At 46.9% G+C, this 26912-nt stretch overlaps 1 protein-coding gene and 1 long non-coding RNA gene across 3 annotated transcripts in view; one reads left to right on the top strand and one right to left on the bottom strand.

The window, feature by feature from the left end:
* Positions 1 to 500, bottom strand: part of PPP2R2C (protein phosphatase 2 regulatory subunit Bgamma) — a 138554-nt gene extending 138054 nt beyond the window's left edge. Inside the window, exon 1 of one of the 2 annotated variants that reach the window (XM_067035556.1) lies at positions 403 to 500. The gene's annotated coding sequence lies outside the window, so the exon portion shown is untranslated. The remainder of the gene's footprint in view (positions 1 to 402) is intronic. The other variant, XM_067035555.1, reaches the window with a different exon arrangement.
* Positions 1 to 26683, top strand: part of LOC136794347 (uncharacterized) — a 28383-nt gene extending 1700 nt beyond the window's left edge. Inside the window, exons 2-7 of the long non-coding RNA XR_010840980.1 lie at positions 1926 to 1987; positions 13198 to 13392; positions 14551 to 16371; positions 18150 to 18342; positions 23488 to 23723; positions 24128 to 26683. This is a non-coding gene — a long non-coding RNA (uncharacterized lncRNA). The remainder of the gene's footprint in view (positions 1 to 1925; positions 1988 to 13197; positions 13393 to 14550; positions 16372 to 18149; positions 18343 to 23487; positions 23724 to 24127) is intronic.
* Positions 26684 to 26912: the final 229 nt, after the last annotated feature.

Raw genomic sequence — 26912 nt, forward strand, 5'->3', positions numbered from 1 at the left:
CCTTGCGTGCCCAAGTACTCCAGTTGTGTAAGAGACGGCCCATGGGTGGGGAGATTAGAAAAGGGGAGGACAGGTGGGCAGCCTCGCCAGGCCGAGGGCCGCGGCGACAAGAAGAACAGGGAAGGGAGCGGGGCGCGGCTGAAGGCGCATCTGGAGAATGGGAGACTTCACAGCGGCGGAAGACCGGGGGTGGGGAGTAGGGACAAGAGCCCCCGTTCATTGGTAAAAGAGGGTAGGCAGACGCATTCCCAGGAACCTCCTGAGCGCAAAACTGGACCCGCGGGAAGAAGCTAGGGGGCGGGCAGAATCAGCACCCTACAAACAAGGCAAAACTCTGGATGAGATGGCTGGAGGTAGTAGGCCTCCTCCAGGCAGAGCGCCGAGATCTCTTCTCATGCTCACCTCTCTACTTACTGGTGAGATAAAGCGGCGAAACAGTGCTGGGCAGGCTCCAAAAACAGGCTGGGAAGTGCGTGTCCCTCCTCTCTCTGCCAGGCAGGAACCTACCCCCTCCCTTCCCTTAGTCATAGTGTACCCGCCACCCCCTCGCATCCTACACAGTGCTTCACATAGAGCAGGCGCTCAAAAGCTATTTGTTCCCTCTTTGGGCGAGCTGCCACCTCCTCCAAGCTGACCCCTCGCCTGATGAACTGAGCGCCCTGCAGGGAGCCCAGCCCCCAGTGGGTGTGTCAGAGGTGTCGGGTATGGATCAGCCCCCCCCACACACACACCCCCTCCCCACCCCAACACACACCAGCAGCACTTCCTAGGTGCTCAGCAAAACCAGTCTGGAAAGGGAGAGTAGGAAAGGTGCAGACTGCCTCCAAAGCTGAAGGGGCCCTTGTCCTGAGATTGGGGGGTGGTTCAAACCACAGGAGGGAGGTGCCACTGGTCTCTCTCACTCCGACATTTCTGTGATGCTTTCCTCTTCTCAACTGGCTTTCTGGGGACTCCAGGTATCTCCCCAAACTGCAGTGGGGACAGGAGAGTCCAGAAGGGGCTGGGGTAGGAGGATGGGGTTATGAGAGAGACTGGGAAGGTGGAAGCACCTGAGGTTTCTTGCTGGGAGGTGAGAGGGAGTTTCTGAAGCTAGGTATGAGCTTTTATTCCATAGAAATGCCCAGAATGAACCTATAAGGAGGTGAAAGTCCCCCCCCCCCCCGCAGCACCCGGCAGGGCATAGGTGAAAGGGCAGGACCCAGGAAGGGCCTGGCGTTCTGCCAGCGCCACCACCTGGTTGCTGAGTGACCCGGGACAGGTCCCGCACCTGTCCCCACCTCAGCCTTCTCACAACGTCCACCTCATAGCACAGGTGTGCAGATCCAGTTCGAAGACCAGGTAAACGCAAGGACCCTCAGGATGTGAAAGAGGCTGATGTCCAGTTCTCTATCACCCACCAGCCTGATCTGCTCAGGTGCCCCGCACCTAACGACAGAACTCAGCTTCCCACTCTCTGCCCGTTCCCCACTCACCTCTCTAGCTCATGTAGCAAGTGGCTGCAGCCGCAGATACTGGAAACTGGACGGTTTGGGTTCAAGTCCTAACAGTGAAGGGGCCCCAGGCAAGCACAACCTTGCCAGTTAAATGGACGTGATCACCCCAGCCTCTCTCTCTGTACGGCCTCCTCCCTAGTCTTTCATTAACGATGACTATTTGTTGAGCATCTGCTATGAGCAGGCCCATTTCCAGCATTATTCCAGGGGTAGTGAGGACAGAACAGACCAAACTCTCTGCTCCCATGGGGTTGACCTATTAGTGGGGTGAGGTCAACAAGACACTGTGAACGTATAACATGGAGGTCATGATGAGTGAGCAGAGAAAGCAGGGTGCAGGGATGGAGATGGATGGAGGGGTCTATTTTATGAAGGGTGAGTGGAGAGGACCTCTCTGAGAAAGTGAAATTGTGTAACTACCACCTACCTCAGGAAAAGAGGCCACTGCCATCCTCATGAGGACGCCCTCAGGACCCACTCTCTCCACGCCAAAGGTAATCGCCATCTCGACTTCTAACGCTATGATTTTGCTGGTGGGTGTCTTTGTGTAGCATCATAGAGTGTGAATGTTTTTCTATCTGGTTTCTTCTGCTCAACATTATGTTTCTGAGTTTCACTCATTCTTATATACATGCAGCTGTAGTTTATTCATTTTCCACTGTTTTATAGTATTCCATTGTACAGATACACTGCAATGTACCCTCCTTGTGATGGGCACTTAGCTTGTTTTCAGTTGGAGGTTATGATGAATAAAGGTCTGCCTGGACTTACTTCCGTTGGGCGTATATGCTCATTAGGAAATTGTCAGAGGTTGGGATCTGTGTATGTGGAGCTTTAGTAACTGATACCAAAGAGATAATGTAAGAGAGTTCCTGTTGCTCCACAACCTTGTCAAACAAGATATCACCGTTGTTTGTGATCTTAGCTACTCACCACCTCCAGCAATGCACTAGGCATCCTCTCCAGAAACCGAGACGGGCCCTTCTCCTCCTTCCCACTCACGATGAGCTGGAGTCATCCTCGACCCCTCACCCTTAAGCCTTCACAGCCTGTCCATCTTTCAGTCCTGCTGACTTGCTCTCAGAGCTCTCAAACCCTCCCCCGTCTCATGCCGGCCTCACCGCCCCACCAGCATTCAGGGGCTCACCCCTCCCTCATGTGGACTGAAAGCTGACCATTCACTTTCCTGCTTAAAATGTTTCAAGGCTCCCAGCTTCTACCCGCTAAAGTCTAAATTCTAAGGTCTTTGTAATGTGGTCCCAAACTGCATCTCTAGCCAATTCCCTGTATGCTCGACCTGTTCTGCAATTTTCTGAGCAAGGCTGGCCCTTTCAAGACTGTGCATTTGCACATGCTTGTCCCCTGCCTAGAATGCCATTTCCACATCCATTTGTCTCCATCTGGAATCAACCTAAATGTCATCATGAACAGTAACTCTGACAGCAGCTACCATTCATCGAATGGCCACAGGCAGGTCTTCGTGCTGACCTCACATGTCCTGCTTCCCAACCTCCTCCTGCGCACTGGATAGATTTGCACTTCCTGTCCCCTCAAAAATTAGGCATAGTTGTAAGAAGGTGTAGTGAAATGTAAAGAAAGTGACTGGTGTCTCTTCTGAGTTAGAACTTTAAAAGCCTGAGTGTGGTTTGCCAGATTTTTTTTTTTTCCTCCTGACTTAGGGTCTTGAAAAAGCAAATGTCAAGATAAAGCCATGATCTTTATCTTTTTTTTTTTTTTTTTTGGTACGCGGGCCTCTCACTGTTGTGGCCTCTCCCGTTGCGGAGCACAGGCTCCGGACGCGCAGGCTCAGCGGCCATGGCTCACGGGCCCAGCCGCTCCGCGGCATGTGAGATCTTCCTGGACCGGGGCACGACCCCGTGTCCCCTGCATCGGCAGGCGGACTCTCAACCACCACGCCACCAGGGAAGCCCCACGATCTTTATCTTGATCATGGCTTTACCTTTGAATGATTACATAGAACAGGGACCACATTAAATGTGTAGTGTGAGTGAGAAATAAACATGTGCTGTGTTTGGTCATCGAGATTTGTGGATTATCTGCTACTGTAACATAACCTCACTTATCCCGACTGCTCCATCCCTGTATGCCAGCTGGTTGTAGTTAAACACTTTACAGGTGTTATCTCGTTCTGTCCTCAAAACATGAGGACTCTGTATCAGCCAGAATGGACTGGGTTGTATTGCAGCAATGCATGACCCTTGGAAATGCAGTGCCTTATAGAATCTATTTCTCACTCATGCCACATGGCCATCACAAGTTGGCTGCAGCTCTGATCCTTGTCATCCTTACTCTGGGAGCCAGGCTGACCATGCAGCCCTACATTTGGGCATTGCTGGGGTCATGATAGAGGTGAACAAGAGATGAGTGTCATGAGCTCCCTCTTACAACTGCATTGGCCCAAGTAAGTCACATAACCACCACTCATGAATTCAAAGGGCAGGGAGGGACACTATAGGCCACATGACCACATGACCTCAATGGCACATATAAGTACAATCCTCCCCCAAGGAGGGACTACACATATTTTGCACTAGAGCAGAATCTACAACAGTACCCATTTTATAAATGAATAAACAGGCACCAAGTCACTTCTGAAGTCACCCACTAGTAAGTGGCCGAGCTGAGATTTACCCAGGTCTGTGTGAATCCAAATCTTGTACAGTCAGCCCATATTAGCTGGTACTAATGTAAGTACCTCTCTGCCACCTTTCCCCTCTGTGACTACCCAGGTCCCACAGGGAGTTCAAGGTGGTCTCTTGGTTCTTTTCGCCACTGGGAACTATCTGTTTTCCCTGGAGAGGTGGCCTGAAGCAGTACCCGGATGGATCTTTTCTCCAGTGAAAGGCTAGACAAAAACCAAGCCACCCACCGTAGTCTAGGTCACAGTGCCTCTGGATAGAGAATGTCCAAGAACGCTGAAATGTGCTAAGACTCATCAAAGATCAATGTCACCAGGGAAGGACCCAGGGCTGTCATCTGGCCACACACTCAAAGTTTAGTGATTTTCTGCCACTGCAAAAGTAACACTCATGATAGAAAATGTGGAAAGAAAGGAAAATAGAAAGAGTGTCATCCTGAATCCAAACATAATTACCAGAAACCTTTTGGAATGTCTGATGCTGGGGCCTTTCAAGATAGAGTTTTGTTTTTACACAATCATGATCATACTTTATTTTTTGTATTGTATTTATTTTAATGAGATATAAATAAACAGAGACTAGAGTATATTATTACAATCCCCCACCTTTTGAATATCGATTCAAAGGAATCAGTATTAAGATTCTGACATCTGGGCTTCCCTGGTGGCGCAGTGGTTAAGAATCCGCCTGCCAATGCAGGGGACACAGGTTCGAGCCCTGATCTGGGAAGATCCCACATGCTGCGGAGCAACTAAGCCCGTGCGCCACAACTACTGAGCCTGCACTCTAGAACCCGTGAGCTACAACTACTGAGCCTGTGCTCTAGAGTCCGTGAGCCACAACTACTGAGCCCGCACACCACAACTACTGGAGCCTGTGTGCCCGAGAGCCCATGCTCCGCAACAAGAGAAGCTGCTGCTATGAGAAGTCTGCGCACCACAACAGAGAGTAGCCCCTGCTCACCACAACTAGAGAAAGCCGGCACGGAGCAACGAACACCCAATGCATAAAAAAAAAAAAAAAAAAAAAAAAAAAAAAAAAAAAAAAGATTATGACATCTAATATGTCAGAATCTTTTAATGTAAGAAATAAAATCAGAGATATTGAAGCTCCTTTGCATCCCTTCCTAGTCTTAATCCTCCCATTCTCTTTCCAAATTCTGTCCCCAAATTTATGTTTTCTTCTCATCCATGCTCTGTTGTTTAACACATGTACATGCATTATATCATTTTGTGTAATTTTAAAATTTATACAAACATTATCACATTGATTGCACCATATTGCAAACTGCTTTTTCCCTAAGCCTTATTTTTTCAGCTCTACCTAGTTTCTTTATTGATCTCGAATGCTAGGAGAAAACAATGGTGTGCTGGAGCCTGCCCCAAGAACCTTCTTGCAGGAACGGATTGTGTGTTTCTCTTCGAGACTCTGTTCAGGGATGTCATGCTGGTAACTAGGAATCAGCCCTGGTGGGAGCTATTTACAGCCCGGAAATCAGCAAATGCTACAGATTCAGTCTTTTTCCCGTAGATAGTAGGTTGTTAAACATTTATGAGCAGTGACTGCAATTAATTTATTATTTTTCCCATCCTCTCCACACACTTGGATGGATATTTAGGTTGTTTCCAACCTGTAGGAATTTCAAACAACAATACAGTGACATAACTTTACCTGGATCCTCATAACAAGTATGGACACCTGGAGGCAGGGTTATGGTATATGTAACTTCGTACGTGTTGCCACAGCAAGAAACAATTTACACTCCTACAGCAGTGTATCGAATTTTGAGTAGCACTTGAAATTGAGTAAATGTTGCTGGGTGAGCTGATAGATGAGGGTTGTCTAATTTGCATTTCCTGATTACTAGTGAGGCTGAGAATCTCCATTTCCTCTTCTTAGAATTGCCTGATCTTCCCTTGCCCCTTCGGCTTTTTTCTTACTGATTTCCTGGAGCTTCTTATATAATTTTACTACCTATCCTCTGTCTGATCGTGTGTGTGCAAACATTCTATTCTAATTTGTTGCTTTTCTCTTAAATTTGTTTATGGTATTGTTTTCCTTCAGAAGTTGCTGATTTTGATGTAGTGAAGTTTATCAATATTTTCTTTTAAGTATTTTGCCTTTTGTGTCCTCTTCAGTAAATACTTCTCTACCTGCTGAGTTATGAAGGTGAGCTATAGAATGTCTTTCTTTTATATTTACCTTTAGCCCATCTATAGCATAATGTTCTGTTTGGGGTGAGGTAGGGATCTAATTATACACTTCTTTTCCACATGAAGTACCTAATATCCAAATCATTTATTGACTAATCCATCTTTCTCCCTCTGATTATAATGTCAGCTCTCGTCTATACCAAGTTCCTGTATATGTGTGGGTCCATTTCTGAACTCTCTATTCTATTCCATTGGTCTTTTTATCTGGCCCATGTGCCTTAGATATTATAGTTTTATAATAAGTCAGTATCAAGTAGATCAAATGGTATAGTCTTTGTTTTTCTCAAAATTGTCTTGACTATTCTTGGACCTTTGCTTTTCTATATAAATTTTCAGTTTATCAGATCCCATTTAAAAGCCCGTTGTCATTTTCAATGAAACAGCAAAGAATTTATAAATTTAACCAGGGGGAAATGATATTTTTCTAATGCAGAATTGTACCATCCTTGGGCATGATCTATCTCTGTATTTATTCAGATATTCTTTCATGTTCAATTGTGTTGTAATTTTCTTCCCAACAATAATCGCAAACATTTATATATTTATATGTGCCAATTACTGTTCTAAACGCTTATATTTAACTCAGTTAATCTTCCCAACTTCCCAGAAAGGTACATATTATTGTCTCCCTTTACAAATGGGGAAACTGAGGCAGAGAGTGGTCAAGTAATTTACCCAAGCCAATTAGCAGTAGGGCTATAATGTAGAACCAGGCATTCTGAGTTGGAGGCTCTTCTCTGACCCGTGCTGCTATACTGCTTCCATATAGGGCTTGTACATCTGTTCTTAGATTTCATCTTAGCTACCCTATAGATTTTACTGCCTTTGTGAATGGACTTTGCCTCTCTTGTATGTTCTAAATTGTATTCCTGTTCAGGAGAAGTGCTATCGACTTTAGTGTGCTGTCTTGTACCCAGCAGTTATGTTGAACTGTTATATGGTTTTAAATAGTTTGAGAGATTACCTTGGATTTTCTATGTAGACAATCATGTCTGCAACTAAAGACAATTTGGACCTTTTCTTGCCAATCTTTCCCCATTTTATGTCTGGCTCAGTTGCTTCCAGTATAAGGTAGAGTTGAATAGCAGTGGTGACAGAAGGCTTCTTTGTCTTTGGTCTAGCAATGCTTTTAAATTTCCACAGGAAAATATGTTTGCTGTTGGGTTTTGATAGGTGCCCTTTCTCACCCTTCCTAGTTTTCTGGGAGAGTTTAACAAGAATTACTGTCAAAATTTGTCTAATGTGAGGTGTTTTTGTTTGGCTAGTTGCTTTGTTTTGCTGTATCTATTGATATGATTATCTGGCTTTTTCCTTTTAATCTATTAATGGAGTGAGTTAAATTAATAGTTCATCTTTAAACCATTCTTGCATTCCCAGAGTGGACTCAACATAGTCATAAAGTTTTACTGACACATAGCCATACTCATTCATTTATGCATTTTCTATGGCCACTTTCTCACCATAATTGCAGAGTTGTATAGTTGCAATGGAGGCCATAATGTCCACAAGCCTAAAATATTTACAATCTGTTTTTTTAAGAAAAGTCTGTTAACTTTTCCAAGAACTTTTATAGGTTTGGGTTTTCCGTTTTGGTCTATGGTTCATTTTGAAGTAATTCTTGTGTATGATACGAGATAAGTTTCTTTTTTTTTGAAGTATAGAAGTTCATTTTTACACACACACAATTGGTTTTAGCACCAAGCGTCTATTTATTCTCCACTGAACTGCCTTTTTATTTTTGTTCGAAATCAGCCATATCACCTGCCATAAATGTGTGGGTCTATTTCTGGGTTCTCTATTCTGTTCCATTGATCAATTTGTTTACCTTGACATAATACCACCAATACCAATATCAATTACTGAAACTTTATAATAAGTTCTTGAAATTAGATCATATTAGTCCTCCAAATTTGTTCTTTTCTTTCAAAGTTGTTTTGACTATCTTAGATCCTTTGCATTTCCATATGAATTCTAGAATCAGTTTGTCAGTTAAAAAAAAAAGCCTATTGAGATTTAATTTACACTGTGTTGAGTCTATAGATCAATTTGAGGAGCACTGCCGTGTTAACAATATTGAGTCTTCCAACCCATAAAACACTTTCTGCTTATTTAGGTTTTCTTTAATTTATCTTGTGTTTTATAATTTTCAGTGCATAGGTTTTTCACATCTCTTAGATTTATTTCTCCATACTTCATATTGTAAGTGATATCTTTAAAATTTAGACTCTGATTGATCTTATATCCTGCAAACTTGTTAAATTTATTATTAATTATGGTAGTTTTTTGTAGATCTCATTAGATTTTTACATAGACAATCATGTCATCTGTGAATAAAGACAGTTTTACTTCCTTCTTTCTAATCTGAATGCCTTTTATTTCTCTTTCTTGCCTTATTGCACTGGCTCTAACCTCTAGTACAATGTTGAATAGTCATGGTACAAGTGGCTATCCTTGCCTTCCCCTTGTCTTGTGGGAAAGTATTCTATATTTAAGACCATTAAGTCTGTGGGTTTTTCAGAGATGTTCTTTATCAAATTAAGGAAGTTCACTTCTATTCGTAGTTTGTTGAGAGATTTTTTTTAAAAATCAGGAATAGAGGTTGGGTACTGCCAAATGCTTTTTGTGTGTCTGTTTAGATGATTGTATAGTTTGGATTTTTTATTGTTAATATGATGAATTACATTGATCAATTTTCAAATGTTAAACCCAGCTGGCACGCCTGGGATAAACTCAGTCATGATGTATTATCATTTTTCCATGTTGTTGGATTAGATTTGTTAAGAATTTTCATGTTGATCTTCATGAGGATTATTGATATTGGTTTGTAGTTTTCTTTTCTCAAAATGTCCTTGTCTGGTTTTGATACCAGGTTAATGCTGCCTCGCAGAGTGATTTGGGAAGTGTTTCCCCTTCTTCAATCTTCTGGAAGAGATTGTGTAGTATTGGCATTATTTACTCATTAAATATATTGTAGAAGTCATCAGTGACTGGGCCTGGAGTTTTCTTTGTGGAAAGGTTCTAAATTATCAATTCAATTTCTTTTAATACTTATAGGACTACTCAGCATATCCTCTTCTATAGTAAGCTCTGGTAGTTTGTCTCAATGAATTTATCCATTCCATCTAAGTCATTGAATTTATTAGCAAAAAGGTGTTCTTAATATTCCCTTATTATTCTTTTAATATCTGTAGGATCTGTAGTGATGTCACCCTCTCATTCTCGCTACTGGTAATATTATCTTCTCTCTTCTTGTTCTTGTAAGTCTGGCAAGAGGTTAATCAATTTTATTGATACAAAAGCTCAAAGAAACAGCTTTTGACCTCATGAATTTTCCCTATTATTTTTGTTCTATATTTTGTTAATTTCTCTTCTGATCCTTATGATTTCCTTTCTTCTTCTTAATTTGGGTTTAAGTTGCTCTTCTTTTACTGGTTTCTTAAGGTGGAGCCTAGGATAATTGATTTGAGAACTTTCTTTTTTTCCAATATAGATGTTTAGTGCTATAAATTTCCCTCTAAGTATTATTTTAGTGGCATATCACAGATTGTGACACATTATGCTGTATATGTCATAACCACACATTCTGTTGTCATTTTTTTGTTTCAAGAGCCAATTATATTTTAAAGAGACTAAAATAATAAGGGAAAATATTATATATTTATTTATGCAGTTACCACATCTGATGGTAATACTCTTCATTGCTTTGTGTAGATCCATATTTCATCTAGTATCATTTTCTTCCTGTTTGAAGGACATCCTTTAACATATTATATTTAGGATCTGCTAGAAGTGAATCCTTTTAGTTTTCATAGGTCTGAGAAGCCTTTATTTTGCTTTTATTCTTGAAAGACTTTTTTTTCTGATATGGACTCTAGGTTGACAGTACATATTTTTTCTTATTCAGTACTTTAGAGATGTTGATCCACTGCCTTCTCACTTGCATTGTTTTCTACAAGAAATCTACTGTAATCCTTATCTATGTTCCTCTGTATGTAACATGTTCTTCTCCCCCACCCCCATCCTTTCCAGCTACTTTTAAGATTTTATCTTTATTATTGATTTTGAACAATTTACTTATAATATGCCTTACTGTGGGTTTTCTTCATTTTTGTTGTGCTTGGGTTCATTGACACTCTTGTATTTGTAAGTGTATAGTTTTCATCAAACTTGGAAAGTTTTTGGTCATTATTTCTTCAGATATTTTTCTATTTCCTCCCTGTTCACTATTTCAGGGACTCCAATTGCACATATATTAAGTCTTGAAGTTGTCTCACAGCTCACCAAGGCTGGCTCTGTCTCTCTTTTAAATTATTATTTTTGTTTTTTTATTCTCTATGTTTCTTTTTGGATAGTTTCTATTGCTGTCTTCAAGTTAGCTAATCTGTTCTTCTGCAATGTCTACCCTGCTGTTAATCCCATCCATTGTGTTTTGCATCTTAGACATTGTAGTTTTCATCTGCAATAGTTTGGTTTAGGATTTTTTTATATCCTAAACCAAATATTTTTTTATATCCAAACCTATATTTATTGTATGTTCTATCTTTCCTCTAACTTTTTGAACAGATGGAATAGAGTTATAATAACTGGTTTGGCATCTTTGCTGATTCTAACATCTGTGTCAATTCTGGATCAGCTTCAATTGACTGACTTTTCTCCTCATTATGGGTTGTGTTTTCCTGCTTCTTGGCGTGGCTGGTAATTTTTACATTATTTTCTGACTTTGATTTTTTTAATTTTGAAAACAATTTTTTTGAAATATAGTTGATTTACAATGTTGTGTTAGTTTTAGGCATATAGCAAAGTGATTCATATATATATGTGTGTGTGTATATCTATCTATCTATATATATATATATATATATATTCTTTTTTAGATTCTTTTCCATTGTAGGTAATTTTTTACTGAATGTCAGACATTGTGACTTTTATCTTGTGGGATGCTGGGTGTGTTTGTAGTTCTATAGCTATTCTTGAGCTTTGTTCTGGGTTGTTGTTAACTCAGAAACAGTTTGATCCTTTCAAGTCTTACTTTGCTGATTTGCTAAGCACATTTGGACCAGTTCTCAATCTGGGACAAATTATTCTCCAAGGCTTGCCTGAGTAGGCTGCCCAATGCCCTGTGAAATGTGAATTTTTCCAGCAGGCACTCTTCCCAAATCTGTGTGTGCTCGAAACACTGTTCCCTCTGGTCCTTTTGGGTGGTTCTTTCCCTGACTTTGGGCAATTTCCTCCCATGTATGGGCTGATCAGTTCTGAGCTGAGTGCTCATGCTGGACCTCTCCATACCTGCAGAACTCTCTCTCTCTCTCTCTCTTTGTAGCTCTCTCCTCTACATTATTCTGCCCTGGGTACTCTAGCTTCCTGGATTTCCCCAGAATATCAGCTCAGTTTCCTCAGCTTGAGGATTTTACCAGACTCAGCTTGGACAATGTCTCCCTGACACATGGCCAGGAAACTCTCAAGGCATAAGCTGGAGCAGTCATGGGCTCTCCTCGTGTGTTTTCATTTCTCAGTGATCACTGTCCTTTACTGCCTATTGCCCAGTCTCTTGAAAACCACTGTTTCCAATGTTTTGTCTTGTTTTTCGGTTGTTTTGGGTGGGAAGGTCAATCTGGTCCCTGTTATTCTTTCTTGGCTGGAAACCCATCAGGTACATTTTAAGCTTTGAGTCATCCATCCACACTTGGCTACAGAGAATGGGCAGGTACCTCCTCTTCCTCCCACTTAGCAGTGATAGGAGCCTCAGCACAGCCCCCTCCAGAGCAACACTCCTCATGACTTCCCTTCATTACCCACCACCCTACCCTGTCAGGAAGAGGTGGAAGAATCCTTGCAACCCCCTCCTGACATTTTTCTTTGAAAACCCGTTTCTTCATCTGGTTCCCCACTTTGGTGTATTATATTTATTTTATTTGGATATCTCAGTGAGGATTAAAGAAAATGATATACATAGAGCCTGGTACATCACAGGTGCTCAGGGAGTATAGATTGCTCCTCATTTCTCAGATTCTGCCAGCCCACCACTCAAACAAGTTAAGTCAAGCCTTGAGGGGTTGGGGTACTCAGAGCAACACCTCTTTGCAGTACCAGGTAAAGCAAGAGTCCCTCCCCCCATTTAAGCACCTGAATTAATCCCATCCACAGGTTTCAAACTTAATACCAAAGCGAAATGGACGGCACCCCATTTTACCCCACAGACTGGATTCAAGCAAAATAAATGGGCACAGAACGAATCCCCGCACGCCAGGCCAGCCCTAGGGAAATTTGGAAAGCAGGCAATTAAGCACGGTGGAGCAGTTTGGCCTAGGAGGGAGATGACCTTGCCTGCACATTACTCTCTGGTGATCAATAATTCACAGCACTGCCAGCCGAGTGTGCAGCCCCCACTCAGCCACCCCTCTGACCAGACCTTGCGAGAGGGCCCTGAAGGGCCCGTGCTCATCCCCATGTCCCACCCAGGCCTGGCGGTATCAGGAAAAATGACTCCAAGTCTCCTGAGGGCAGACTCCTGGGAGATCGGTGCAGCAGCCCAGAGCCAGACCCTCATGTGGGGACACACGTTCATCTTTCAAGGGGAGACTCCAGGACCCAGCCTTCCACAGTGAGACGGGGTTCTTCTTTCCCGCTGGCAGTTCCAAGCCACCCTCTCATGACACTTCCTCCATGAAGCCTTCATTGATTACTTCAATGCTTGAAGTCATTGCTGAGTCCTTACAGCATTTATTCACCGTCCATTAATTTAATTAGAAATTATTGATCACCGTTAAGTATCAGGCCTGCCATGGACATTGGAGCAGAGACCAATGACTAACACACATTCCTGACTTCAAGGTCTCAAGTAAACTCGAGGGACAGATTCATGGGGAACCAGACGGACAGATGGACGAGAGCCATCCAGATGATCACAGACCACATTAGCGTTTAAACCCCAAAAATGAGGATCATGCTCCTCGCTTCTCCTGAGCGAAACGTTCCTGGACACGGAGCATATGAGGGAATCTACACATCTCAGGCCACGAAGAGAAGGTAAGATTGGGGAACCACTCACATGGCATGCACTGTGCAAATGCTCTAAATGCATTATCTCACTCCACCTCCAAAACCTCAGTGGGTAGGCGCTATTAGTGTCTCCATTTCACAGATGGGAAAATTGAGACTTAAAACAGTAGAGTAATCTCTGTCAGATCACTCATGAGCAGCAGATGGGAGGTGAAGCCCGGCAGCCTGGCTGTAGCACTGGGTTCCAACCTCTCCCCATGCTAAAAAACGGGCACCACCCCATCTAGAATTACACACTTAGCCCCATCATTTCATACCCCCTGCGCTGCTTTACTTTTAATCTCTTTAGTAATTCTCACTAACACAGCATATATTTTAACAACTTATCTTCGTGTTGTTTGTTTCCCCCGCTTCCCCCATTTCAACCTTGGAGAATGTCAGCTCCACGGTTGCAGGGACTTTTGCTTGTGTGTTCAGTGCTGTGTTCCCATCCACCTACCACCCCCCATCCCCCACCCCACCCCACCCCCCAACCCTGCCAGGAAGTAGGAGCTTATGCAGTACTTGTTGGATGGATTAATGAACGAATGGATGATTGGGGAAGCCTGTCAGCAATGCAGATGGCCAGCCCCTCTCCTTCCCTCCCACCACAGTGGCTCTCACAGGGAGTGGTGCAGGCTGCCCCACAAAGTTTCTGCCCTGGGCCCATGGTGCAGGGCCGGCTCAGGTGTCTTGGTGGGTCAAGCCAGGGGCCGTGCTGGGTGGCAGGACCATCCCAAGCATCCCTCAGGGAACCAGAGAGGCAAGTCCAATGGAGCTGTCAGAACCCAGAGGGCCTTGGAGAGCCAAGGCAGAGGCAACTGATTCATACAGGAGGGCAGCTGGGCCTGTCACGGAGCAGGGCTGGAGTTGGGGGAATCTGTCACTGTGGCTGGCATCTACCTACTAGCCTTGCTGCAGAGCCTGAGAACTAGGCTCCTTGAGGGCCCCGTGGTGCCAGGTATGATGGGAAGCGTTGGCCAGCACCCTCGGGTTGCAAGTGACAGAAAGGCGGTCCAAACTGGCTTAGCAAAAAAGGGGACACGAACCCAAGCCTCAGAAAGCAGACCCAACCTGGGGGACACATGGCCCCTGGAGCTTGAACTTCATTGGACCTCATCTGCCTCTCCTCTCTGTTTCTCCCAGGGGCTGGCCTCATTCTCTGCCTGCTACAGGCGGACTTCTCTGGGTGTGGGGAGACCACGGCTAGCAGCAGCTCACAGCATCTCTGCTGGAGCAGGAAAGCCGTCCCCACTCTCTGCAGTCACAGACCCCAGCCTGGACACCTGCGCACTCCTGGACTAGTCCCTGAGGCCAGGGAGGGCCCATCTTTGGCCTGCCCAGGGTCATGGGGCTGAAGAATGAGACTGGGGCTGGAAAAGACGCCACGACAGCCCCAGCCGTCCTCTGGTTCTAGCGGCAGCTGCGGTGGACCAAGGGCCAGGCTCCGACTCGCCCGGCTGCCAGGTCCCCTCTAGCACTCTGGCGTCCTGCTGCGTTCTGCTCCCAGGCCTTCACCGACACCCCTGGCTCTTGAGCCCATGCAGCCTGGAGTGCGGGGAGTCAGTGCCACCTGGGCACCCCTGACTTATTTGGAAGAAGAATCCCTGGAGAATTGCTGCTGCCCCTCTCCTTCAGGGATCAGTTCCAGAACCTTCCTTCCACTTCTCAGTGGACCGGAGCCCCCTTTCCCCACAGCAGGGAGCAAGCGATGAGCCCTGGGATCCTCTCCCAAGTAGACTGCCTGCACCCACGTGTTTTCCAGGCTCTGATGGCCAGGACCTCACACTCAGCCACATCACCGAGAGGGCCCAGTGCATTGGGGAGACTCTGAAACATGGACACAAGGAGCAGGACGGCCCCCCGCGGCGGGGAGGCCCGTGTGCAGGGCATGGGCCCCGGGTCTGGGACGGGATTTCGGGGTCGGGATTCTGACCTGGGACCAGCATGAGAGGAGCACCGGCTGGTCGCTGAGGCTGGGGTGCTGCATGAGCCGCTCCCGCCCAGGGAGCCAGAGGGACGGCCACTCCCAGAACTGGAGGCTCTCACAGCTGTCCTTTCTGCCGTATGATGAGCACCTACTGTGTGCCAGGCATGGCGCTAGGTGCTTTGCTGGCAATTGACCAGGTGGCTGTCATGGGAGCATCTTTGCTGTTGAGGAAGTGGAGCGTCCGCGCGGCCATGAGTGCCCCGGGCTCCTCATCTTCCTCTGGTCCTAGTTCAAACATCCCCTTCTCAGACAGGCCTTCCTGGATGTGACGCCATTGCAAATGGCAACTCTGTCACTCTCTGATTCCTTCCCTGCTCCATTTTTCTCACAGCACTTAGCATTATGTGATCATTTAGAATAACATAGTTGACATAATATCATTTCCTTGTTTGTTTATTCCCTCTCCATCTGTGTCTCTAGAATATACACGTCATGAGCACAGGGTTTCCCAGCTAAAACAGCACTAGGCCCGAGTAAGTGTGCAATAGTTTCTGAGGGGGTGACTGAGTGAATGAATGAACAAAGGTAGAGTTCATTCTTTTCCTATTTCCCCACAGTCACCATCATCCAGGTGCCAAATCCTACACACTTGCTGCAATTCCCCCCTCCAAGCAGAGACTGAACGGGGCTCTGAGTCAGAGAGGATGCAGCCAGAGGAGCTGGAGCTGGGCTGAGACCCCAGAATGCACATCCTAGCTTCTTGGAGGCCGTGCTACCCTGCCCTTCAGCCCAGCTGCCTCCAGGCCCCTGGGAAGTCCCTGTATTGGTGATAGGGGTCGGGTAGAGAGACAAGGGGGGCCTTCAGGGGTCTGTACAGGGTTAGGGCTCCCAGGGGCAGCTACCAGTGTACACAGGGAAGATGTATGTATGTATGTATGATGGGACAGAGCCCAGCTCTCCAGGATTGGGACCAGCACCTGCCACCTGCAAGATGGAATCCTGGAGCCGCAGGCCACACATGGGCCTGCAAAGAGCATGTGAGTGTGGGAGAGACACGAACTGCAGTGTACATTCCTCCCAGCTAACCGCCCTCTGCCCCATACATCACTCGTCTCTCTCTCTCTCTCTCTCTCTCTCTCTCTCTCTCTCTCACACACACACACACACACACACACACAGGCTGCTCTGCACATGTCCATCCACCCTCTCTACCTGCTCCCTCTCTCCCTGTCCCCTTCCCTCTCATTCATTTGTTCAATAACCATTTGCTGAGTGAGCTCTGGGGACCAGGTGTAAATCAGCCTGGGGACAGGCCCTGAAGGGCCCGTGGTCCAGAAGAGGGATCCGAAGCCCTAATATAAGGGGGGGAGGTCCTGGGGCTGCAGGGACACCAAACACAAGGAGTACAGCTGGGCTCAGCAAAAGCTTCAGAGGGAGCAAACATTTGAGCCGGGGCTTGAGGAATAAGTAGGAGTTTGTGGGAGGAAAAGGCAGATAAGGAGCCAGCAGGTAAAGGCCCAAATTCGGTCTCCGCCAGTCAGCAGCTTGGACCTCCTGCTGGCCCTTCCCCAGGGGCCTCAGCCTGCTTGTCCATGGACTAGATAAGTGAGTCTCACCCCTCTCAGGTGCACAAACCCCCAGCACAGGACCTGGCACAGAATGGTCCAGTGAACTGCGGTTTCCCCTCCTCACCAAGTGCCCCCTTCTTCCTGCCACGATGTCCTCCCAGTGGCCTGAGAACCCCACATGATCTGCTTCCCTCTCCCAAATCCTCCCACCTCACTCCACTCTAGACACACTGGCCTCCCTGCTGTTTCTCCAACCTGCCTCAGGGCCTTTGCACCTGCTGGATTATCCCTCCACCTGTATTGTTCTTCCTTTATCTCCAAGGGTTAGTCTCTCACTTCCTTTAAGACTTTGCTCAAATATTTTCTCAATGAGGCCAACCAGGATTCTCCTATTTACGACTGCAACCAGCCCCCCCAAGACACTCACCCCTACTCCTGGACCCCTTTACTTGGCTTTGCTTTTTTTACTTTGCAGCATAAAATACACTTTGTTTGTTAAGTGTGACTATTATTTAGTATCTGTTCCCCCCAACCCCTACTCCTAATGTCAGCTTCACCAGGTGGGGACTTCTGTCTCATCCACCCTGGAACCCCAGCGGGGTACACAGAAGTATCAGTGAGTGCTCAGAAAGTGAACAGAGCTGTTGAGAGGCTGGAGCCCTTTGTAACCTAAGTGAAGACAATGAATCCTGACCATCAAGATGACACACTTCATACGTTTTGCACACTAGCAGTGCTGTGTCAGAAATCAGACGCGTACTAAATCGATTTACTGCAAAATAAAAGATAAATTCACGCTGGTGTCTTTCTGAAGGAGAAGCCATGTCAGCAGCTGGCTCTCCACCCTCGCAGCTGAATGCACACCCGGGAAGGATTGCAGACATGGAGGGTTGGATACCCTTGGCTTTGCTCTAATTGCTGTTAACCGTTCCTGTCCTCTGGGCTGCATTTACACTCTCCCCCAGCCCCCAGCCCGATTAATGGTTTTTTCTTTGGTCAGGAGCCGCAGCTTTAAAATCACACCCGCCTCAGTGTACTCTGTTACCTAGCAACAGCCATAAATCAACAGAACATGCTGGAATGTTCAAGCCAACCTCCCCGGCTGTTAGATGCTTCGGCTTTTTTTAAACCCAAACATGTTCATTTGCCCGCATGCCTCTTTTGCACCCACCTTTCCACCACTGGCTTCATAGAGCGCCCGGGTTTGTATATTTTTAAACTATCTTATGCCCTGTCTGATTTTGCAGCAGGAATCTTTTGTGCTTTCTCCGAACTCTGACCATTGCCCAGGAATGGGACCAGGCCTGTCTGTCCAGCCTGCATGCTTCCACTTCAGCCCTGCAGCCAGGGGACCTGGATCAGCCCCGCAGAGTGTCTGGACACACGGGACCTCAGTCCTTACTGCAGGTCCCCAAATAGCCTGTCCACATGGTACCCTGGGTAAGTCAGTATGGATGTGCAGTCCCTCCCTTGCCTACCCTCACAATGACGTCTGTCCTGCATTCACTCATTCATTCGTTCAATCATTCAGTCGTTCAACAAACAGTTACAGAGCACCTCCTTCATGCTAGGCCTCTATAGGCAGAGAGGATTAAGGCCTGGTCCCTGCCTTCAAAGATCTATCATTCTACTGGGGAGGAGCTGACCAGAACACAGCAATGCAGAAACGACACAATCTCCCAGGCTGAGGCCATACTCAGTGCAGACACTCAGGCTACAAGAGGCAGCAAGACAAACCCGATCCCGAACTCTAGATGCTTGCATCACAGTGTGGCAGGCCGCACCATGCACAGAAGTTCACGGTGCACGGGGCGGGTTGGAGAAGGGCCACATGACTGGGCAGGCCAGACCAGCCTTCACGGAGGGGGGCTGCCTGCTGCCTGCGCTGAGACTGAAGGAGTGGGAAGGCATCAGCTGGGCTCTAGGCATGGGAAAGAGGGGAGCACGGTGCACCTGGCCCCTCCCTAGCTGCCCGCCATCCAGTGTGGCTGGAGAATCAGGGGCTGACCCTGCAGTGCAGACTCCAGCAAAAGAGCTGTGCTGAACTGCTGCCGCCAGGGTTTGAAGCCAGTGGGAGACAGGGGCAGAAAGTTTTGATCCGGAGGCCTCTCTCTGGCCGCTGGGGGCAGAGGCTGCCGTGGGGGTGAGGATGGAGGCAGGTTGCTGACCGGGATACTGCAATTGCAGGGCCCGGGGTGCTGGTGGCCTGGCTTGGTGACACGCTGCAGGCAAGAGGAGGGGAGACTCTGAAAGTCCCAGAAGGGGGACTGGACTGGTGCAGGGGCCGAGGGGCTGGGGGGGAGGAAGGGAGGACCCTGTGCCCGTGCGAAGAGGGAAGCTGGGCACAGAGCGGAGCAGGCGTGGGAAGAGTCATAGAAGAGCCTGGCCCTGCCCACTAACCCCCACTGGCCGAGGGCCCTGTGTCCAGCTGCCAGCCCTCCTGCCCAGTGCCTCCACAGCCAGGACGGGAGTCCGCTAGCCGAGGCCATGGTGTTGCTGAGCCAGCCTGCAGCTCTTTGAGTCCAGGTGTGAGAGCCTGGACAAGGCTATGGAGCGGGCCGCCACACAGCCCGCCCCTCTGCCATTGGCACGGCCACCTCACCAGAGCCCACCCTAGTGACAGCAGGTCGGTGTCAGCAAAGTGAAGGCCACACCAACCAGTGAGGAGGCTGGGCCCCGGGACATGGTGGCAGGGGCAGCCAAGGCAGTTGATGGGCTGGACATGAGGTCCGCTAACTAAGACCCAAGAGAAGGGACAGTGCTGGGCGTGGTGCTGGCATGTGGTGGAGGCCTAAGACCTGGTGCGGAGAGATGACTGATCCCATGTGGGCTGAGTGACCTTTCGGTCTGCCCCCCAAGTCCTCCCAGTGAGGGGACAGGCTTGAGGTCCCATCTGGGCTCATCCCAAGCTCTGGCAGTGATTCAGAAGGAAAGCAATGCTGGGGGGAAGAGAGAGGGGTGAGGACACTTCCCCTGCCTGGAAAATAGAGATAGAGGTCCCCGAGCCTTTCTCCTCGCGCTGCGGTGAACATCAGCTCCAGGAGAAGGGATCAAAGGCTTTGGAACAGCACCGCTGTCCAGGAGGGAGGGAAGGCTCTAGGCTAGTTTTCCCAGCTCTCTCCTGATAAGTGTGTGAAAATAAAGCAAGTCAGGGCTAGTGGAAGGCAAGGGGGGAGGGCGCCGCAAGTAGCAAGCAAGAACAACTCAATGCAAGAGGGTTATACCAAAAGAATAACTAGCCGGCTCGTCTTGCAAGATGGTTCCAGAAGGCTTGCAGGCTATGAGGTTTGATTTGAGCCTATGATCCAGCGGGAGTTACTCAGAGAAAAGAGGGAGAGGGGTGCCCCAGAGAAATGAAACAGCACCAGTGCAAAGGCAATATGACAAACAGCTGAGTGTGTTCACTAATGCAGGAATAGAGTAGCTAGGTACTTATCTTTAGAAGAATGGATTTAGGAGGAGGGGCACTTGCCCCATCAGATAGCAAGACTTATTATAAAGCTTATTATAAACCTTAAGGCAGTGTGATATTGGTGCAAGCATAGACAATTAGGAACAGAATAGAATCCAGACAACACATGTAAGGACACTAGATGTAATGTGGAGAGGATGTTATAAATCAGTGGGAAAGAGTAGACCACTCACTAATGGTGCTGGAAGATTTGTTATCCCTTTGGAAAAAAATAATTTAGATCCCTACCTCAAACCCTACAGAAAAATCAATTCTAAGCAAATTAAAGATTTAAATGTGAAAAACATTTTGCACTTGAAACTTTCATTTGATATTATAAAAGAGTATCCTTATGACCCTGGGGTAGGATGGAATTTCTTAAGTCAGAAGAGGAAGACATTCTACTACACTAAATCGGGAACTTAAGACACCATAAACAAAGACAAGATACATGCAGGGAGAATGCATCTGCCACATATGAAATGAACACGTGATTAATACAGAAAATATACAAAGAACTTCTAAATGTCAACAAGAAGTGAAAGAAGGTGATAAAAATGTTTGCCCAAACCAGGAACAGGTATCTCCCAGAGGAGACCATGAGAAGTGCCTGGAAACATATGAAAAGATCTCCAGGGAAAATCAAATTAAACTCATAGGCAAGACCATTAACACCCACCAGACTGGCAAAATCTAGAAGGTCTGTGAACATGGAGAGTTGGTGAGGTCTTTCATTGCTGGGGATAGTCAACTGGCACAATGGATTCAGAACACCATGGATAAAGCTGATGCCGTGACACCCCAAACCCAGCAATCTCTCTCTAGTCAACGCTCTAGAGAAACTCTTACAGCCCATATCCTCTGAGGTACGTACAGTGATGGCCACAGGGCATCATCTTAAGAACAAAGCATGGGCAACAACCCAAATATCCACTCACAAGAGGATGGATAAAGTCTGGCACATTCATATAAGGGAATGGTGCACAGCAGTAAAAGTGAACGCAGAATGCTATACGTATCAACACATAACCTTGAGTGAAAAAGGCAACTCTTTGAAGGACACACACAGAATGTTCTATTTACATAAAGTTCAAAAGCCAGGCTCAGCTAAGCACTAGATGGTTTAGGGCTACCGCTTTGTGATGAAACTGTAAAGAAACAAGGTGATGATAGAGATAGCATTCAGGAGAGTGGTTACTTTTGTGGAGGGGGAGGGGGAGGGTTTGGGCAGGAAGGAGCACATAGAATAGTATGTTCTAGGCTCAGGGTAGAGTTCACAGCTGTTTTTATTTTATTTTATTATTATTATTATTTTAAAAATTATTTTATTTATTTATTTTTGGCTGTGTTGTGTCTTCGTTGCTGCACGCAGGCTTTCTGTAGTTGTGGCAAGCGGGGGCTACTCTTCGTTGCGGTGCACGGACTCCTCATTGTGGTGGCTTCTCTTGTTGCGGAGCACGGGCTCTAGGCACACGGTCTTCACCAGTTGTGGCATGCGGGCTCGGTAGTTGTGGTGCACGTGCTTAGTTGCTCCTCAGCATGTGGGATCTTCCCAGACTAGGACTCAAACCCGTGTCCCCTGCACTGGCAGGAGGATTCCCAACCACTGTGCCACCAGGGAAGCCCCTCAGCTGTTTTTACTTATTGTTCTGCTCCATGATCTACACAGCATTATGGTATATCTATTTGTATGTATCAAATAATTTTTTTTTTTTTTTTTTTGCGGTATGCGGGCCTCGGCCTCTCCCGTTGCGGAGCACAGGCTCCGGACGCGCAGGCTCAGTGGCCATGGCTCATGGGTCTAGCCGCTCCGCGGCATGTGGGATCTTCCCGGACCGGGGCACGAACCGGCATCCCCTGCATCGGCAGGCGGACCCCCAACCACTGCACCACCAGGGAAGCCCTCAAATAATTCTTAATTAAAAAAATATAAAAATAGAAACTAAAAGTGCCAAGGATTTAAAAAAGAAGTGAGGTGGAAATGATTCACTGGGTGTGCTGTGGACAATTAATGAGGGACAGCAGTTTGCCAAGGGGGCAGTGAGAGGTGACACCCTCAGTGTTCATTCCAAGGCAGAGAAGCAGATGACTGTGCAGAGCCTGGGAAACCAAGGCAGCAGAAGCCACCCAAGCAGATGGCTCATTCTCTTGTGCAAGAGACACCTGTGGAACCCAAGATGCTCCCAGGCTGTGCGAGGGCCCGTGGAGGGACACAGGGTGACTCCAACAGTTACCAACAAGGGAAAGGTCTCTTCCCGGAGCCTTGGTTACTTTTATCATCTTTCCCCATCCTGGGAGGGACCTCATTATCTATCTTCACGGGGCTGGTATTGTAGCAGGTGCCCCTAAATCTAAACCAGAAATAAAGAGGGATTTGGTCTGGAAAGGAGATGGCTAGGGACCATCTCTGTCCTTTCTTCACTTGACATAAGAAGAAACACAGGAATCAACTGGGACTGACCCCAAATGTTGGAATTTGCAGCTGATAATTTTATTTTTTTTAAATTTTATTATTTATTTATTTATTTGTGGTACGCGGGCCTCACACTGTTGTGGCCTCTCCCGTTGCGGAGCACAGGCTCCGGACGCGCAGGCTCAGAGGCCATGGCTCACGGGCCCAGCCGCTCCGCGACACGTGGGATCTTCCCGGACCGGGGCACGAACCCGTATCCCCTGCATCGGCAGGCGGATTCTCAACCACTGCGCCACCAGGGAAGCCCTGCAGCTGATAATTTTAAAAGAGCTGTTATCACTGTGCTCGAGGATGTCAAGGAAAATAAGTTCGTAGTGAATTAAAAGATAATCTCAGCAGAAAAATAGAAGCTACTAAATGAACTAAATGGGAAATCTAGATCTGAAAAATATTGCACCCCAATCTGAAGAACAGAGGAGGAAATTTAAAGTAATAACAACCAAAGTCTCAAGAACAGGACAGTTGACTGGACAGGGGAACTAGGGATCTTTCTGAGGTGATGGGGTGTCCAATAGCTGATCTGGGTAAAGGTTACACATTTGTCAAAACTCATCAAATTGTATGCTCAGGATACACTTTACTGCATGAAATTATACCTTAATAAAAAATTCTTTATTTCAAATGTTGACATGGATCTCTGGGTTATGACTTTGGCATTTAGGTAGAAGACAAGCCGCTGACACAAACCCCACCTGTAACACAGCCACACCAATGTCCACACCAGATCCTGTTCCCACAAGCTCAGAGCACAAGACAGCTACTGAGGCAACCAGCACACAGAACTGATGAGGCCTTTGAGAAGTGACCTTTGAAAAGATGATTGAGGAGAAGGGGTCAATTGTGAAAGATCTGAGGAAAGAATTTTCAGACATGGAGACAGAAAAGGGAAGATCTCGGGTAAGTGTTCCACTCAGCTGCTGCTGCATAACAAACTCTTCCTTAAATAGCAGTGTCCTTTCACCTTCCCTGGTTCTTAGACTGACTGGGCTTAGCCGAGCTGCTCCCCTTGACTTTCCTCATGAGGTTGCAGAGAGAAGCTGGGGCTGCAGCCATGTGAAGGCTTTGTGGGGCTAGATGTCCAGGATGGCACTTTCCCATGCCTGGTGGAATGTTGCACTGTTGCAACATTTTTTTGTGTGGTTGGATTTCTGGGTAGATTTATTGAATGTGCCATTTCCTCTAGTGTAAAGGTTTATCTCCCATTTACTTATGCCACAGTCTGAATTGGTTTTTTTTCATTGCACTTACTGATTTCTAAGTGACATTTCAACTTTCCCTCTTGAATATCTCTTGTGTTTCAGCTCACAAACCCTTGACACACTGCTCTAGCCCTGTCTTTGGACTGTTACGGGAAAAACAGAGATACAGACTAAGTCACCATCTCTCAAGAAGGTCTCCTGTTTGAGCCCTTTGTTTTCAAAGTTAGAGTGTTGTAGCTTTGTAATTGTCCTTTCTCAACCACAGGAAACCCAGTTTCACCTAGCTTACCGTCTGAAAAGTTCGAGATGTTTTTAACATTGTGGGTAAAACAATGGTTAGATTATCCTTCTTAAGAATTGAACACTACATTGTCATTGTTTTCACACCCTGATGGTCACTCTAACTTTGAGTCAGGTCTTTCAGTGTTATCGAATTTTCAGAGGTGAAATGTACTTCAGCAGCTATGATCAACCCTACCTTGTGATAGATGAGGAAACTGTGTTCTAAGCCAGGAAAGTGATTTGCCCAGAGAATGAGAGCCGATCTTCAACAGGACCAGTTTAGGATAGGACATGGGGAGTGGATAGATGGGCCTTACTTAGTGTATCAGTTAGATGTCACTGTGTAACAAACCACCCCAGAATCTAGGGGTTGAAAACAACAACCATTTATTTGCTCATGATTCTGCAATCTGGGCAGGTCTCAGCTGGGTGGTTCTTCTGCTGGTCAACCTGGGGTTGCTCAGTGACCTCCAGCAGTCATGCAGATGCTGACTGGGATTCAAGATGCCCCAGCCAGGATGGTTAGAACAGCTGGAGGCAGACTGGGCTGCTCTCTTTCCAAGGGACAGTCCAGCAAGGTAGCCAGCCCTCTTTGCATGGTGGTTCAGAGATGAAAAATGGCAGAGATGAAAGCTTCAAGGCCTCATGAGTCACCCTGTGCTACTTCTGCCTCTTCCTATTGGCCAAGGCAAGTTACAGGCCAGCACAGATTCAAATAGAGGGGAAATGAGCTCCACCTCTTGGTAGAAGGAGTGGCAAAGCCACAGTACAACAGGACATGCAGAGTGGGAGTGCTTCTTCAAAACCTTCTGCAGCTAAAACAAGCAGGTGGCCTGAGAGTTGGTCCCACATGAGGCAAGCTCAGAGAAATTCAATGCCTTCTAGCCTTTAATAGAACATAGTTCAGCCCTCCTGTGAAACTGCTACAGCATCAACATTTGTCCCCAGCCCTGGTGTCCCAAAGTTGTACATGGTCAGAGATAGAAAGGTCCCCAGCATCAGCCATGCTGGTGTGCTTTACATTACAGCTGAGGAAACCGAGGCCCAGGCCTTGTCCCTGAGCTTCTTGGCTTCCATCCCCATCTGTGGTGACTTGATACTGTCTTAGATGTCTACACCAGGCATTGCAACCTTAAATGACCACAGTGGAACTCTTGATTCTTCTGCCCAGCCCTCTTTTTCACTAGCATCCCCTCTCCCCTGGCTGGTATTTTCCTCAGGCCCTAGACCTCAAGCCCCAGACCCAGGAGTCCACCTTGGTCCTCTTTCTTCTCCTACATCCAGCTCACCAGCAGGTTTATCAGCCCAACCACTGGAATATGTTCTGAATCAGTCCACACCTTCCATCTTCATTGGTATCGGCACCTCTCGTCTGGACAAACTCAGCATTCCCCTAATCCGTCTGTCATGCATGGTCCACACAAGAGCCAGCATGGTCTGTTGAAAATGTGAATCCGATCATGAGAAACATTTAGAATGAAGTTCAAGTCCTTACCACAGTCTGCCAGGCCCTCTGACCTGACCCCCTCCCCTCCTCCTGCCTCTTTCCCTATTCCTCTCATGCCCACTCACTGTGTGCCGGGAACCCTGGCCTCCTCTCTCTTCCTCGAGTCTCCCAGCTCTTTCCTGTCTATGGTAGAGCCTCCAGGATGGCCACCATCAGCTCTTCTCTCCCTGAATGTAGGGCTGCTCCTTTCATCAGACGTGGAGCCTGGTTCCATCTCCTGGAACCTGAGCTGGCCGTGGTATCTTCCTTAGCATCAGTCCCTGCAGTAGAAATGATGTTCTGGGACTCCTGAAGCTGCATCATAAGAAGCCATGTAGCTTCTGTCTGGGTCTTTCCAGTTTTCCCTTGAGACACTCACCCTGGGGGAAACCGGCCATCATGATGTGAGAATCTGGAGCCGTGTGGAGAGGCCATGTGTGGGTGCTCTTGTCGACAAGCCCAGCTGAACTCCCAGCTGACAGCCAGCATCAACGTGCACTGTGGAATGTAAACCTCCTGCCTCTGTCTTCTTAGTTCTGTACCTCTCAGCCCCTGGATTGGTGCCTGATACTAGGAGACCCTCTCAGAAAGTATTTGCTGAATGAATGGATGAGACTAAGCATCTGATTTGATTTTCAGCTCTTTCACTCACTAGCTGGGTATTTGAGAAAATCCCTGAGTTTATCCTAATATTAGTTTCCTCGTCTATTAAAAACTGAGATAATAATTGTGTCTGCTTTATGGGGTGTGTGTGAGGTCTACCTGAGAAAACATGTCAAATACTGAGGCAAGTGCCTGACGTGGAGTAAGTGCTCAATATTAGTTGTTCTGGTGGTGATGGTAATAGTGATAATGGTGGTGGTGACGGTGATGATGGTGTTGATTATGGTGGTGACGGTGGTGATGGTGGTGGTGATAATGGTGATGGTGGTGGTGGTGACGGTGGTGATGGTGGTGGTGATAATGGTGATGGTGGTGGTGGTGACGGTGGTGATGGTGGTGGTGACAGTGGTGATGGTGGTGGTGGTGACAATGATGATAGTGTTGATTATGGTGGTGACAGTGGTGATGTTGGTGGTGACGGTGGTGATGGTGGTGGTGGTGACTAATGAAGAGAAC

Source organism: Kogia breviceps, chromosome 6, assembly GCF_026419965.1.
Source record: "Kogia breviceps isolate mKogBre1 chromosome 6, mKogBre1 haplotype 1, whole genome shotgun sequence".
In the NCBI taxonomy this organism is placed as follows: domain Eukaryota; kingdom Metazoa; phylum Chordata; class Mammalia; order Artiodactyla; family Physeteridae; genus Kogia; species Kogia breviceps.